The following is a 17691-nucleotide window of genomic DNA, read 5'->3' on the forward strand; positions in this document are numbered from 1 at the left end:
AAAAAAAAATAATGGAAAATATCAAAACATCATTTTGGGATATAAGAAGCAAGCTAATAAACCATTTCATTAATATAAAATTATAAATATCTTGTGTGTTTATCTTGTGTACAACGTTAACTTTTATTTCTGTTATGTCTTGTGCATATCTTATTTTGATTACTACATGTATTTTGTACGAAAGATTTTGTGTACGACTTGTTTGTTTATGGGTGGAGTACTGCGCCATATTTCTAATCGCTCGATTACTACAGTTTTTTGTAAGCCTTGAATTCCACTGTGTCAGTGTTTTGACTGTTATAATTAGGTATTATTAATCTTCTAGTGATGTAATTTACCTCTGTCTTTATTGTCAACTATGCTTAGATTTGCATATTCTTGTTACCGATGGATTTTAGTTTACCATGTGCTTCAAGTATGGTGCGCCATTTCGTCGACAAACATTACATTTTGAACTTGATAATTACGTACTGTCAGTTTAATAAAGTCAATTGATTACGGTTTTAACTCATTATTTTCTATTCAATTAATGAATTTATTTATAGAATATATTTAAGATATGTTGCATTACTTAATTCTATGTGAAAGCTTTATTGGATTGTTTTTCTATGGAAACCAATACCTGTCATTTTTATTTGTATTTTGTTTATTACAGATTCTTATCGCATTGCAGTTATCTGTCAATTAAAATCTTTAATGCTTACTTTATGTCACATTTTGCACGAGAATACTTTAATTACAGGGGCTTGGTTGTTGGATAGTGAATTTCCTAATTATTTGTTCCCGAAGAAAAAATTGATTAAAATTGGTAATCTTATGTGTATTTTTGTGTATTGCAATAAATAAATTCACCGAAACCCCCCGTTTCAATCATGTTAAAAAAGTTTTTTCAATGTACATTAAAAAAAGTAAAGGGACGACACTCGCCATTTTGGATTTATAGGGGGTCCTCATTTCAAGCTATGTTTTAAACAAGTTCTTCCGTTTCTCCAACGATTTCTGACGATATATAGGTTGTAAAATGTTAAAATTACTTATTCCTATCGTCTGACTACATCTGTACGCTGCATAATAAACACATCTTTCCGAAATGTACTAGATACTTGCCAAACTTATCGAAAGTAAAATTTTGAAGAGTTTAAATGAGTAAAAATTGCACGAGATGTTAGACATCTTGTACATGGCTTTGCGTAGATCATCGCTATTTGTGAATGAACATGTCGCTTGATAGTCCTTGGGAAAACAAAACACTTATAGGTTAGTTACTGACTCACTACGGAAATATATTGGGTTGATCAATCTCATAGATGGCGAGGCGTAGTGAGTCAGTAACTAACCTAATAAGTAATAGTATGACGTGCCATAAGGGTAATCAGTTGTCGTTGTGATTCAAGTCTGTATGTTGATCTAGCGTTGGTGTGTGATTTGTGCTTTGAATTCATTTGTCTTTATATGTATATTTTAGTTTCTACCGTCGATGAGAGATTTATTGGCCAATAAATACATTTCCGAATATTTTGTTTTATTATAATTCTATGTTAATTTTTGAAAGCAAGTTTTCGAGATTGTTTGTGCATATATACGTCTGTCTGTCGGTGTATACACTTGTCTGTACATGTGCTTTTTTATCTTCGGTATGTGACTGTGTCTATATTATACTTATATTCTAAATCTCAAATGAAGTGAATATATGATGTGTATGCGCTGTAAAACTAAATACTAGTATATAAGATGTGAATAACTTGTACATGTTCATTTTACTGAAATCTAATTGGTTTAGACGCAGTTGATAATCCGTTATATTACCCTCAGCATTAGCAACTCCCTTGGCAACGGGTAACACACAAATTGTTACATACGCGTACGGTTTGCTGTATAATTCTCGTCATTTCTATGTAGAAGCAGTAAAATGTTCTCTAAAATTAAAACATTCAGTATAAAAAAATTAATAGTCCTGTTTTGGAGGGTAACAGTTGAAATTGACACAATTGAAAGTATTAGATAGGCGTACATGGTAACATCCATTTTTATAAAACTTGATATAAATACAACACAATCTATGACCTGTTGAGATCTGACATAGACTTCATTAAAGCCAACGATATATCCTAAACTATACCACGAAAAACGACACACAAGGCTGTTTAGTCTATCCTTATTTAAATGGGAAGCAACTCCATTTTGTATAAAATTCTAACATCCGGTAATGTTAATGCATTCATGTTTTTTCCGAGCCTGTCGGGAAGGCCCGAGAAGTTGCAATAGGACTACACTGATTAGTAACACAAACTTACAAGCGGAATACAGAGACACATGATTAAGCACATTTAATCAACATTATGATAATATGTCTCTTGCTGTATCATGGATATGAAAATTCAGTGACATGCAATCCATTTAATGTGCACATTATATTTTTAACATATAAAGCATGTAAATGTATATTTAGCCATGATCAGTGGCAGTTAATCTCTATTATAAAACTGATCGTACGAACAGAGCCCTGAGATGGCTTTAAAAAAAGGAAAAGATTCCGTTCCGTTCCATTAAATACCAATATCCACACGGGTATTGGTATTTTGCGGAACGGAACGGAGCATGAGAAATTTATTAATAAGTATGGAATCCATATTCTTATATTAATATCTATTTTAATGTATTACAAATAAAGCAATCAATTATTTTTGGAAATAATGTTATCCCTCAGAATATGTTTGATATAATATAAAATTCTACTGGATGTAAACATTGTGTATTTTTAATTTGATAAACAAACTCGTTAAATCTCCTGTAAACTCCCGTAACAAATACATGTTCGTTATAGATTGAATAAATGCCGTGCTTGTTATGATATTTTCCATTATTTAAAAAGTTTGAAAGATTCCGTTCCGTTCCGTTAAATACCAATATCCACACGGGTAATGGTATTTTGCGGAACGGAACGGAACCAGAAGAAAATTGTTCAGACGGAAGGTAAGTGATGAATATTAAACGTTTCCCTTGCGAATGTGCTCGTTATATTTTAGAAATCTACGTAATATGGGATACACATTGCGTTATTGCTAGCTTGATGAACAAACTAGTAATAGCATCCGTGTAAGTAATGTAGTATCATAGATGAAATAAAAGTTATAGCTGTATACAACACAGGAGTAATATGCACATATGCACGATGTTTGAATTGATGAAATGATTTGTTGGTTTGCTTCATTTATCTCAAAATAACATAGAAATAAACAAACAGCTAGTAGTTGTTATGAGATATTTTATATTTTAAAATTTTTAAACGGTTCCGTTCCGTTCCGTTAAATACCAATATCCACACGGATAATGGTATTTTGCGGAACGGAACGGAACCAGAAGAAAATTATTTATAAGTATGGTAACAACATCTGTTATATCAACATTCATTCAAATTTATTTCAAATAAGACTATCAAGTATTTTATCGATATTATCCCTGCGCTGCGAATGATCTTGGTATTATATGAATTCTACTTGATATAAGCATTGTGTTTTTGCTAGCTTAATTAACCAACTAGTTAGTTCTGCCGTGACAATGATATAAAATTGATAAACAAAAAATGAAAACAAAGTTGTTGTTGTATGCAGCACACGCACACAAACGCTGAAATTAATAATCAGCAAATACATAAGATGACTGAATTGATTTGATTGATAGACTCATTCATCTTTAAAGAATCTGATAAAAAATTCAAGGAACGGTGAGTAGTTGTTATGATATTTTCCATTATTTAAAAAGTTTGAAAGATTCCGATCCGTTCCGTTAAATACCAATATCCACACGGGTAATGGTATTTTGCGGAACGGAACGGAACCAGAAGAAAATTGTTCAGACGGAAGGTAAGTGATGAATATTAAACTTTTTCCTTGCGAATGTGCTCGTTATATTTTAGAATTCTACGTAATATGGGATGCACATTGCGTTATTGCTAGCTTGGTGAACAAACTAGTAATATCATCCGTGTAAATAATGTAGTATCATAGATGAAATAAAAGTTATAGCTGTACACAACACAGGAGTGATATGCACATATGCAAGATGTTTGAATTGATGAAATGATTTGCTTCATTTATCTCAAAAGAACATAGAAATAAACAAACAGCTAGTAGTTGTTATGATGTTTTCCTTTATTTAAAAATTTTTAAACGGTTCCGTTCCGTTCCGTTAAATACCAATATCCACACGGGTAATGGTATTTTGCGGAACGGAACGGAATCAGAAGAAATATATTCAGGAGAAAGATTACTTAAGTAATTTTCATCGACGTTACACACACAGATTAATTGAGTCTGGTTTAAACCTCAACTTTATATTTACAGTGTCAATCAAACATCATAAAACAACTAGTGACTTTAGGTTTTCTCGGGAAAGAAGCGTGTATTGACTTATAGAGCAATGAGTAGTATATTTTATGTAATACACAATTCATTAAAACAGCAAAATTTGTAAAACAATCTTCCATTTACGATAAGTTAAATTGAAATAATGACGTTTAAAATAAATCTTGTTTCCCCTTTTGGGGCCTCTTAACTGGTTCCGTTCCGTTCCGTTCCGCAAAGTACCAATAGCCATTTAAAATAAAAACTTATTGTAACTGTAAAAATAATTGAATGTACAATACATGTGTAACGGGCGGTTGCCCAATATTATACAGTACTGTTTAGTCCAGAATTAAGCACAGGAATCGATTCTAGTTTTATAACCGTTTATTAAGATATTACAACAATACTTGCACAGCGTAACAATAACAGTGCTTACTGTTCAAATGTTTTCCACCCCACTCTCTCAAATCCTTCTTCTCAACAATATATGGAGAACATACAAACACCGTCGGGCTACCCCGGGCCGGGACGTATTGTGACGTCATATTTAATAAATGACGTTAATTATACAATGAGTGCGACAATTTGATATATATATATATATATATATATATATATATATATATATATATATATATATATATATATATATATATATGAACAATATTACTATAATAACAATATGTACACTAACACACATAAACATATGCTGATTAAATACAATTCAATTACTGAAATATTAATTAATACACATAAAATAAAAAATTCTACCGCCACACTCCCCCCTTCCCAAGACCTAATGTACTATGTACATTAGTCTCAATTATCAAACATCAAATGTGCATACAATAAAGAACTGAACAAATATCAATATTACATACATAAGAATACTTACATATCATAATAAACAACACGACATTTTCATATATTACAACATATAAGATATGAATGGATACAAACATGTCAAATCACAAAGTAAACAATATGAAAATTATCAAAGTTCACAAATTAAAGTTAATGAAATTAAGCACATTTATAAATTTATTGTCTCACGTTCACGGTTCGGGGAAGAGTTCCTCGCGCTCAAGTAGTTCAGTAATTTTCCTCTTCAGTGCGCGATTTTCGCTCTCTAGTTCGCGGAGGGACGATCCAGGTCGCTGTAGTTGTTCCAAGCGCTCCTTAGCTAACAGGCGCACACGAGCAATTCTGTCAATCTGGTTTCCCAGTTTTACAATATACATCTGGAGTGAGTCCTCACATGAAGGTATGGGCGGTATAGCAAAATCGTCGTCACAATATGAATAAGTCTGCGTTGATTTAGACTGTGGTTTGTGTAAATAATCGTCCAGGGAAATTTTCATCGAGTCGGTCTGCGTTGATACAGTTGCAAGTTCCATCGTAGAGAGAAGAGGAGCTGCCATCAAAGAAGAAGGTTCCAACGTCAAAGAAGACGGGTCCAACGATGAAGAAGACTGTTCCAACGAGGAAAAAGACGGGTCCAACTCGGGAGAGTACGTCTGCAACGAGGAAGAAGATAGCTCCAACGAAGAGGACGGCTCAATCATCGGGGGAGGAATGACCACAATCCCGGGAGCAACATTCGCCATCGAGGGGAATCCAGGCAGGGAAAGGACGCCGGCTGTCGGGAAGGTCTCTGCACGGCGGAAGTTGTACTTCAGAAGTCCGGGGTCGATGAAATTGGTGGCCCTCACCATCTGGCTGGTTGCTTTAGCGATGGTCAAACTGAGGATGGAAGGATTCGTCTCCTTATGTGTAAACTTAAGGTGGCTCTTCATGTCCGATTTCCTCCTGACCAGTGCCTTACATCCTTGGTGAGGGCATGCCCACTTCTGTACCTCACGAACATGACGCTCTTCCCAGTGGCGATGGGGAGGTCCCTTGAAAGTTGCAATCTGCAACAGGGCATCCCATGTTGGCAACATAGCCAAACTCCTTCACCTCGAAGTTGAAGATGCTTTCTTCGAAGCTGAAATCATCATCAGCCATGATGTCTAGTACCTCTATACATGCATTTGGTACAACGTCCATGTGTGAACTTGACATAATTCCTGACAAAAACAAGATATCTGTGAGCCAATGCTCACTAGTGATACCCCCGCTCTGATGTGAATATGCAAAATAAACAAAGTACTCATTTAACAGGAAGTTGACGTCCGATTGATACAAAAATATATCCCACAATATGGCATGCCAAAACAAATAGTGTGTAAAAATTTCAAGCATCTGCGATAAATAGTTGCTAAGAAATTTTTGACTGAAATTTGTTTGAAAATTTTGGCTAAAAATAAACAAAGTACTCATTACACAGGAAGTTGACGTCCAATTGGTACAAAAATACATCCCACGATAAAGCATGCTTATACAAATACTGTGTAAAAATTTCGAGCATCTGCGATGAACAGTTGCTGAGAATTCTTTGACAAAAATTTGTTTGAAAATGTTTGCTAAAAATAAATAAAGTCGTCATTTAACAGGAAGTTGACATCTGATTGGTACAAAAATATATCCCACAATATGGCATACCAAAACAAATAGTGTGTTAAAATTTCAAGCATCTGTGATTAATAGCTGCTGAGAAATCTTTGACGGAAATTTGTTTGAAAATTTTGGCTAAAAATAAATAAAGTCGTCATTTAACAGGAAGTTGACGTCCAATTGGTACAAAAATACATCTCAAGATATGGCATGCCAAAACAAATACTGTGTAAAAATTTCAAGCATCTGCGATAAACAGTTGCTGAGAATTCTTTGACAAAAATTTGTTTGAAAATGTTTGCTAAAAATAAATAAAGTCGTCATTTAACAGGAAGTTGACATCTGATTGGTACAAAAATATATCCCACAATATGGCATACCAAAACAAATAGTGTGTTAAAATTTCAAGCATCTGTGATTAATAGCTGCTGAGAAATCTTTGACGGAAATTTGTTTGAAAATTTTGGCTAAAAATAAATAAAGTCGTCATTTAACAGGAAGTTGACGTCCAATTGGTACAAAAATACATCTCAAGATATGGCATGCCAAAACAAATACTGTGTAAAAATTTCAAGCATCTGCGATAAACAGTTGCTGAGAATTCTTTGACAAAAATTTGTTTGAAAATGTTTGCTAAAAATAAACAAAGTCGTCATTTAACAGGAAGTTGATATCTGATTGGTACAAAAATATATCCCACAATATGGCATGCCATAACAAATAGTGTGTTAAAATTTCAAGCATCTGCGATAAACAGTTGCTGAGAATTCTTTGACAAAAATTTGTTTGAAAATTTTTGCTAAAAATAAACAAAGTCGTCATTTAACAGGAAGTTGACATCTGATTGGTACAAAAATATATCCCACAATATGGCATACCAAAACAAATAGTGTGTTAAAATTTCAAGCATCTGTGATTAATAGCTGCTGAGAAATCTTTGACGGAAATTTGTTTGAAAATTTTGGCTAAAAATAAATAAAGTCGTCATTTAACAGGAAGTTGACGTCCAATTGGTACAAAAATACATCTCAAGATATGGCATGCCAAAACAAATACTGTGTAAAAATTTCAAGCATCTGCGATAAACAGTTGCTGAGAATTCTTTGACAAAAATTTGTTTGAAAATGTTTGCTAAAAATAAACAAAGTCGTCATTTAACAGGAAGTTGATATCTGATTGGTACAAAAATATATCCCACAATATGGCATGCCATAACAAATAGTGTGTTAAAATTTCAAGCATCTGCGATAAACAGTTGCTGAGAATTCTTTGACAAAAATTTGTTTGAAAATTTTTGCTAAAAATAAACAAAGTCGTCATTTAACAGGAAGTTGACATCTGATTGGTACAAAAATATATCCCACAATATGGCATGCCAAAACAAATAGTGTGTTAAAATTTCAAGCATCTGCGATAAATAGCGGCTGAGAAATCTTTGACGGAAATTTGTTTGAAAATTTTGGCTAAAAATAAACAAAGTACTCATATAACAGGAAGTTGACGTCCAATTGGTACAAAAATACATCCCACGATATAGCATGCTTATACAAATACTGTGTAAAAATTTCAAGCATCTGCTATAAACAGTTGCTGAGAATTCTTTGACAAAAATTTGTTTGAAAATTTTTGCTAAAAATAAACAAAGTCGTCATTTAACAGGAAGTTGACGTCTGATTGGTACAAAAATATATCCCACAATATGGCATGCCTATACAAATATTGTGTAAAATTTTTAAGCATCTGCGATAGATAGTTGCTGAGAATTCTTTGACGAAAATTTGTTTGCAAATTTTAGTTAAAAAATAAGCAAAGTCATCATTTAAGAGGAAGTTGACGTCCGATTGGTACAAAAATATATCCCACGATATGGCATGCCTTAACAAACACTGTGTAAAAATTTCAAGCATCTGCGATAAATAGTTGCTGAGATAAATGCGACAGAAATTTTTGTTACGGACAGACAGACAGACAGACAGACGGACAGACAGACGGACAGACAGACAGACACACAAGGGTAAAACAGTATACCCCCTCTCCTTCGGAGCGGGGGTATAAAAAAATAAACTGTTAAGTTCATAAACTCTACAAAACAACAACCTATATCCTCCAGAACAAGACCTTTCTCCAGTCTTATGTTCAAGTGAATGTAATTCACTAAGTTTCTCAAAACAAATAAAATCAAGCTTAAACAAAATCACTCAATATCAACACTCGCAAACATGTACAGATACAGTCAATACACAACCGGAAGCACTAGCCCATGGCATGGTTTTAAACTATATATATGTATGCATGTATCATGCACGAATAATATCCACATAACTCACTTCATATGAGTGTAAAAACAATATATTAAAACAATTTATGTCATAGAGTTCACACGTCTTATTCATGTACCTACATGTATGTTCACGGACCTATATATAAATGAATATTCATTACACTCTAATTCTCTAGATAGAAATTACAACTCCAACAACAAGACTAATTTCTTTACTGAATCGCTTTGAATTTCAATATTTAACGTAGTTTATTATATTTATGGACTGAAAATAACTTTGGGTTTGAGGCGTCTGCCTCTTCTACTGAATTGCGGTGATTTGGGTCGGTTCAACCCTATCATCACTTTCCTCCTCATACTCATTCCTGTCATCATTAAAATCCACCCCCGTCCCTCATCTGACTCTAATTTCTGGTTGAGTAACTTTAAATGGTCAACATGTCCTATTTTTAGTTTCCCGTCACTGCATCTTTTTATTTCATAAGTTATATCTGATAATTTTCTGACAACCTCGTAAGGCCCTGTCCATCCTTAACCAAGTTTTTGGTTTGCTTCAGGTGGATATCAGCGAAGCACTAATGTTTTGGTTCGAATGACCTAATCTTTAATTTAGTGTCGTAGTAACGCTTTTGTTTCTGGAAACTACTCTGTAAATTTTCATGCGCGAAGTCCAATGCATTTTGCATTGCTTCTTTTAACCATTCGACGTATTTTACGGGACATTCTATAGGGGCGTCATTAGGGTGAGTCGGTGACCCTGTGATAATGTCGATAGGGAGTGAAGTCTCCCTTCCTAGCATTAGAATATTTGGGGTACACTTATTACTTTCTTGTACTGAGGCTCGGTATGCCATAGTTAATAACGATAAATGTTCATCCCAATCATCTTTATAATCATTGACGAACATCGCCAACATTTGTTGTAAAGTTCTGTTAAAGCGCTCTATCATCCGGTCTGATTGGGAATGAAAGGGCGTTGTCCTGAATTTTTCAATTTCAAAAATGTCACACATTCGTTTAAAAAGATGTGACTCGAATTCGCGCCCTTGGTCTGTATGAATTCTTAAAGGCGAGCCATATCGGCATATAAATTCACATACTAATTTGTCAGCGACAGTCTGTGCCGTGTGGTCTGGAAGAGGATAGGCCTCTGTCCACTTCGTAGAATAATCTCCGACCATCATAATATATTGATTGATCAGTTATAGGGAGAGGACCCATTATATCCATTGCGACGCATTGTAAGGGTCGGTACACTGGTTCGCGTTTCATGGGCGACTTGCCCAACCCTGGACCGGGTTTCCTACGCTGACATGGAACGCAGGTCTAACACCAGCGAAATACATCGCTTGTCATCCCTGGCCAATAGTACCTAGGCCTAACTTTACCTAAGGTCTTCTCTCGACCTAAATGTCCGGCTGACTTTGCATCGTGTAATTGATTTTAAATTTCTGTTCTAAGAACTTTAGGCACAACTGTTTGTAAATATGTCAAACCGTTTTCGTTTTTCCATACTCGACTTAAAATGTCATTTTCCAGTTTTAAGAGCTGTCGTTCTCGTATAAGCGCTGTCATTTCAATGTTAGTACTTTTAAGCATTGATATATCTGTACCCTACGGAAGCGTATTAGTGCCACTCTATACATATTTTTTTTTTTATAAATTCCAACTTTAAAGTTGGAATTTCCAACTTTAATCTTGGAATTTCCAATTTAAAAGTTAAAATTACAAACTTAACAGTTGGAATTTCCAACTTTAATCTTGGAATTTCCAACTTTCAAGTTGATTTCCAACTTTCAAGTTGATTTTTCCAACTTTAAAGTTGGAATTTCCAACTTTAATCTTGGAATTTCCAACTTTCAAGTTGGAATTTCCAACTTTAATATTGGGATTCAATTCAACATATTTATTCATTGTTCACGATTATCATGCACATACTATCGTATATGTATGCATTAACTGAAAATTCTTTGTTGAAAATTGCAGAATAGATTATTGTTAACATATAATCACTTTCCTAAATGTTTTTCAGTACTATGCATCATTATGCTTAATCCTTTTCTTTCTTTTATTTATTGAGGTTTTTTTTAGAATTTATTTAATATGTATATGATACAATCAAGCAACCTTTTATACACATATACATGTATATATTGATTATGACATAGTTATTGTTTTCATGGAATTCAAAAAATAAAATTGAAATTATAATTATGACATGTTCTATTATTTCCAGTGAGTTCGAGTTGTTGTATTATTATATTGAGTTCTTCTTATCCTCCTCGGATATTTTCACTTGGAAAAATATCGAGCGAGGTCTAAAGTACAGTAGTATTGGGCACCTGAAAGTGAATCGAAAGAATAATCAATTCTAGGTAAAGGATAGCTATCTTTAATTGTTTTTAAAGTCGACGCAAAATCGAGTGCTATTATCCTTTTTCTTAACCAATACAATGGGCGCTTTCCATGGTGATTCACTTGGCTCAATGATGCCTTGATTCAGCATTTTGTCTATTTCTTGTGAGGACTTAAGTGCCCGTACGAAAATGTTGGCCGTTTTCCGGCTGGACTCAGGGTGAACTTAGACGTATTCCGGTTAAAATGTAGCCGTACTTAGGAGTATCAAAGGCGTACATGGAAAACGCTTTGAATGTTAGACGGATTCCATCTTATTCATAACCCGACCTAGCCTCAAACCTTAGCCGTATTTTCAGCATCTAGCCGTTTTCTGTCAAAGTTAACCGTATTATTTCTCACTGCCCGTTTCCCCCCTTACCATCATTAAATATTCCGCCTTAACCTAGCTAATTGACAATTCTTCGCAAGTTATAATATAAAATTTACGGCTAAAACTTGGCCAAATCGTGTTAAAGGCGCACAACAGTTCATTTTCTGTTCTATAAATAGCTCATTCTTATAAACTGTCTGTTGCTTTCACTCAATAAACTTTAATTTTTTCTTCAAATTGTTTAATTTTGTAACCTTAAATTCAAATTGATAATCCGATGACACTATCAAACAGGTTATATATGTATGTTCTACACACAGGCTGGTTAATTTTATCTTGACCTCAATACACAGGCTGCCATTTGTTAACAGGCAAGAACCACAGCCTCTCCCTGTATTGCAGAGGGGCGTCAACAGGGAAAATCTTTTTTTTCTATCACAATTTTAAACATGTACATACTATTTTAGCCGCAATGTTTAATTAATATAAAGACAGGAATGAGTTATGAACACGCTAGCATATTTATTGTACTTTTAAACTGCTGCCAAAAATTGTTTTACTATGGCCATCAAGCACTTGTAAACATAAAATCAGCGTTACCCCTTATCATATTTCTGGCCTCAGAGGATCGCGCTTTGTGAGTTTTGAATTTGGCAACAACGGCCATGCCTAACTTTCCTGATCATCTTTGTGTAACAAAATTTAGACATGTGTAAACCGTTATGAGGATTATTTTGGGAGGAAATACTGTGAGTGAAACTTATTTACAGCAATTTGATGTAAACCAAGTCTTATGGAGTTGAGCAAAGTGTGCGCGTTATGTGGACTAAGGGCATGAACACAGGAACCTTAATGTTAATATCGAAAGTAAGTCAATATAAATTTTAATTATGATCATGACTTTATCAATAATAGTTCTAAAGTACAGTCTAAAATTGTGCTAATTGTATGTGAAGAAAAAATAAGTTTAAACTAAGAAATTCTTCATTTAAAAGATATTAGACAGTGCGTAAATGTCACACAATGCATAAACTATAGAAATCCCTTCCTTCCTTTAGATTTGAAAGCTGTTGAAAACAACTGACATTATGCTAAACAATTAAAAAGCAAGGAAAGCAACAATACCAACAAGTCATTGGGAGGGTGGCAAGTTGCCTTCTTATATGTAAGCTGTCCTAGTATGAGCATTGAGAAACAGCCTGATAAAAATAAAAACTAGCTCAAAAGCAGAAGGACAATGGACATGGGAGACTAAAAATTAGAATGTCAGCCATACCATTTACATGAACCCTACCAAAATCAAAGTTTTGAAAGGTAAGGATTGGATCTCTTTTTATTTGTTCACATTGTTGAAAGGTATTCTTTATAATCATGATAATAACAAAAAGGTATATATGTATATTGATATATTTATATTTGATCGAGTGTTTGGTTATAAGTAATACTTTATCAAATTACATGTATTTTTTTCAGAATATGTGAGAGAAGTATTTTTAGTGATGCAATTACCGAAAAGATTCAAGGAAGATCTGAGCTACTCTAGAAACTTTTCAAGGAACTACCTGTACACAAGAGTGAAAACGTGGACTGTAAATCAAAAAGTTTAACTTATTATATTAAGTGGAAGACAAACATTAGGAAAATAAAAAGATATTCTGGATGTGATATCTGTATTATGATGTGTTTAAAAAAGGAAATAAACAGGAATTATGTTGTAAGTCTGGCCACTGATTTATAAATGAAATGAAGGCAATGATTCCACCCCATCCGGGTGCTAATTTAAAAGGACTTAGTCATTGGATTCAAAAGCATAAATCATCAGAAGTTTTTCTGTCCATTGTAAAAAGTGTTCATCTTTACCCTAAAGCGGATTCGGACGCAACCTTTTATTAAGGCGGATTCCACCTTATACTAAGGCGGATTCCACCTTATATTTAGGTGGATTCCACCTTATTTTAGGGCGGAATCTTGCATATTCCGCCTTATATTAAGGCGGATTTCAATTTATCATAAGGTGGATTCCACCTAAGATTAAGGCGGATTCCTTTTTTGTTTTAAGGCGGATTCCTTTTTGTTTTAAGGCGGATTTTTATTACCCGGAATACGCTTAATCTCATTTAAATATTTCGAGCCATATACCGCCCGGAATTCACCTGGACTCCACCCTGAATCTGTGATATTAGTTATACATTCAGAGAAATGAAAGACGGAATCCGCCTTTCAAATTTCGCCTACATTCCGCCTTAAGTCAGGGTGGAATTTTTCGTACTGGTGGTCTGGTAAGTCTGTCGTTAACAGTCTGTGGTTGTCTTGTCTAACGTCTGTAGACACTTGGGTTTCTTGCTGATAAATTTCTGTTATAGGCTCAAGAGAAGCTACATAAGCGTTTTTCTTTAATATAACTGTTTCTGGTGTAGGGTTCAAAACAGAAAATACCACTTCTTAGTTGTTTGATTTTATTATTGACTTTGGTATAATGACGTGTTTTTCACTCATATAACCTTCAAATGGTTCTAAAATACTGTCCATTTCGGGTAATTTCCCTTTTATTTTCCCTTTCAGAAATATTTCTGACTCTCCGGGAATTTAACATGTCTGAATTAATTGTACGCGAGCGCACGAATTTTCCGATTCTAACTCATTGGTTAAGGCCAAGTCAAAATTTTTGAACTTCAAAACACCTTTGCCGGTATCAAAAGTAACATGATTACGAGCTAAAAAGTCTAATCCGAGAATTCCTTAAAGATTTCCTAAATCAGCCACCATAACCGATTGACTGAATTCGTCATTCTCGATACATAAATTCATAGTACAGCGACCTAACACGGTCATAGGTTCTCCGTCAGCGGTCGTCAAAATTGACGATTCATTCTCCAGTTCAACATTTCTCAAGGAATCAAACATTAGCTTCGACAGCAAAGTAACCGCGGAACCCGTATCTACGAGCATTTTAATTTCTGAGTTTCCTATTGTAACTTTTATAAACCAGCAGTGTTGAGAAATAGCAGCTAATCTGAAACTATTTGGCCTTACATTTTTATCAAAATTTGCAAAACAATTATTTGTCTGAGCTGAGCCTGTGGCCTCCATCTCAGCCCGTTCTAGTTTAAATTGGCATTCTCCTTGGACTGTTGTGACCTTGGAGTCCTAACCGACTCTTTTCTCGCGTAATTTGAATTTTTCTGAGGGCAATTAAGACTGATATTACCTTCTTCATTGCAATTAAAACAAATAAACTTTTGAGAGTATCTCGTTTTAATTTTTAACAAACTATATAAAACAAACAGTTAAAACAAAAATCGATATCCCGCGGACGAAGCCCCCAAAAATGTAACGGGCGGTTGCCCAATATTACACAGTACTGTATAGTCCCGAATTAAGCACAGGAATCGATTCTTGTTTTATAACCGTTTATTAAGATATTACAACAATACTTGCACAGCGTAACAATAACAGTGCTTACTGTTCAAATGTTTTCCACCCACTCTCTCAAATCCTCCTTCTCAACAATATATGGAGAATATACAATCACCGTCGGGCTACCCCGGGCCGGAACGTATTGTGACGTCATATTTAATAAATGACGTTAATTATACAATGAGTGCGACAATTTGATATACGTGAACAATATTACTATAATAACAATACGTACACTAACACACATAAACATATGCTGATTAAATACAATTTAATTACTGAAATATTAAATAATACACATAAAATAAAGAAGTCTACCACCACACATGTAACAACGGTGTCAAACGGTGTTACAACGGGGAAAGCTCGTATATGTAAACTATTTATCACTGGGGCGTGTACCTGTACATTCAGTGAGTGTAACCCTTTTCGGTTGACGAAATCTGGTTCATTTTCACTAGGAGCAATAATTCTAATGAAGGTTCTGTCGATGCAACCCAGAATATTGGGAATCCTACATTAAAAAAATTAAATAAAGTAAGACAGTTGTTTGATTAAGGGCCGATACGCGTGATTAGAAATCTATAAGTTGGAATCATTTAAGGCATATGTAAATCATTGTATATTTTATTTTCACTTAGTATATGATAAGTTACCATAAAGGTAATAGGTATCAAACAGCGAAGAATCTTAGGCCTACGTTGATTTAAAGTTTAAATCTTGAAGATATTCTCTTCTCAAACACATAAGGGGAAAAATAAATGCATAGTTATCAAAAATTTTGAAATTCATAGCCCCTTAGTCAGGGGTTCAGACCCTAGATTGGGGTCAATATGGCCAATTAGTAAAAAATTATTAAAGAAAAACTAAATGCCAGATCATGATACTCATGAAGTCCTCTTCTACATTGGAATATATGGGTCATATTGGACCCTTGCGGCGGGTCCGATATGGACAAAGAGTGAAAACGATTCTAAATTAAAATATTCTCCCCGGTGCTATCACAGTTGGTGGAAATGACTCATGCATTGTTATTATTTTCACGTTGTCGTGATGTGAGATGGTGAAATCACTGCCCAGGTCATGGGGCTAACTTTTAGGGGAAGGGGGATGGTATAAATATGGCCAAAATACATACGTGAGAATCATTGTATGACGTCATGTCGAAAGTTGTTTCTGAATTACTCGCGTCAGATTTAGATTCTTCTTTCTCTTAAGTGCTCCTCCTTACCCATTCAAGTGATAAAGGTGATCTAAGTAAAGACTTCCTTTTGTCAGACTGTTGGTTGTTTTTTCAACATTTAAAGCAAAAATATAAAATATTTATTGTAAGGTTATCTTATTCAACTGCATTCTCCAACCCCCCAACCCCCCCCCCCCCCCCCCCCCCGAAAAAATCGGTACACACAATGAGAGCCAGCAATGTCAAGATCTCTCTTTAAAAAGATAAACCATAGCATGTTTAATGTATAATAAATTGTTATATGGAATGTAATAAGCAACAATGACCAATAGTTTTCAAATATCTGTTTATTTTAATGATATATTTATACGATGTTTAATAAATCAAAACAAATAACATGATTATTTATTTAAGTAAGCAAAAACTGCCAGGAAAATGTAGAGGATTATTAGAAATGTTTACCTATGGAACGCCATGGCTGCCTTATAGCATTAGACTATAGGTACATTATGTCAAATTACCATTACATTATGTCAAAGTCCATTACGTGGTGTGAATATATCTTTACGCTAGGTCAAATCGTTATTACGTGATGTCAAAAGCACGTTAGGTGAAGTAAACATGTCTTTACATTATGTCAACTTTTTATGTTGTGATGTAAAATCACCCTTACGTTATGCCAACATTGTACAACCAAAGGTCAATACATCATGACATTATTTCGACACTGTATTACATGGGGCGAATGTATCCTTACATTATGTCAACATTTTATTACATGCTTTCAATATTTCCTTACATTATATCAACACCGCAGTACGTATCGCGATTCTATCCTTACATTATGTCAACATTTTATTACATGATATCAATGCGTTTTTACATTTTATCAACACTTTATTACATGGTGTAAATATATCGTTTTATTATGTCAAACCTTTATAACTTGATGTCATAAGTTTATGACGTTATGTCTAAACTTAATAACGTGATGTTAACTCATCCTTTCATTATGTCAACACTTTATCACTTTATGTCAAAAGTACATTACTTGATACGAAAATGTCTTGACTTTTTGTCTAAACTTTATTACGTGATGTAAATAAGTCTTTACATTAGGCAAATTCTCTATTCCGTGATGTATACGCTCTATTACTTTAAGTCGAAACATCATTCCGTTATACAAAAACGAAATCCTTGGTCTTTGTATATTTGTCATGTTTTAAATACAAAATTTACT

At 34.1% G+C, this 17691-nt stretch overlaps 1 long non-coding RNA gene across 1 annotated transcript; it reads left to right on the plus strand.

The window, feature by feature from the left end:
• The first annotated feature begins 11663 nt into the window (after positions 1-11663).
• On the plus strand, positions 11664-13516 carry LOC105322912 (uncharacterized). Its single transcript, XR_004602284.2, has 3 exons — positions 11664-12718; positions 12910-13165; positions 13325-13516. It is a non-coding gene; the product is annotated as an uncharacterized lncRNA (long non-coding RNA).
• Positions 13517-17691: the final 4175 nt, after the last annotated feature.

This window comes from Magallana gigas, chromosome 8 (assembly GCF_963853765.1).
Source record: "Magallana gigas chromosome 8, xbMagGiga1.1, whole genome shotgun sequence".
NCBI classification, from domain to species: Eukaryota; Metazoa; Mollusca; class Bivalvia; order Ostreida; family Ostreidae; genus Magallana; species Magallana gigas.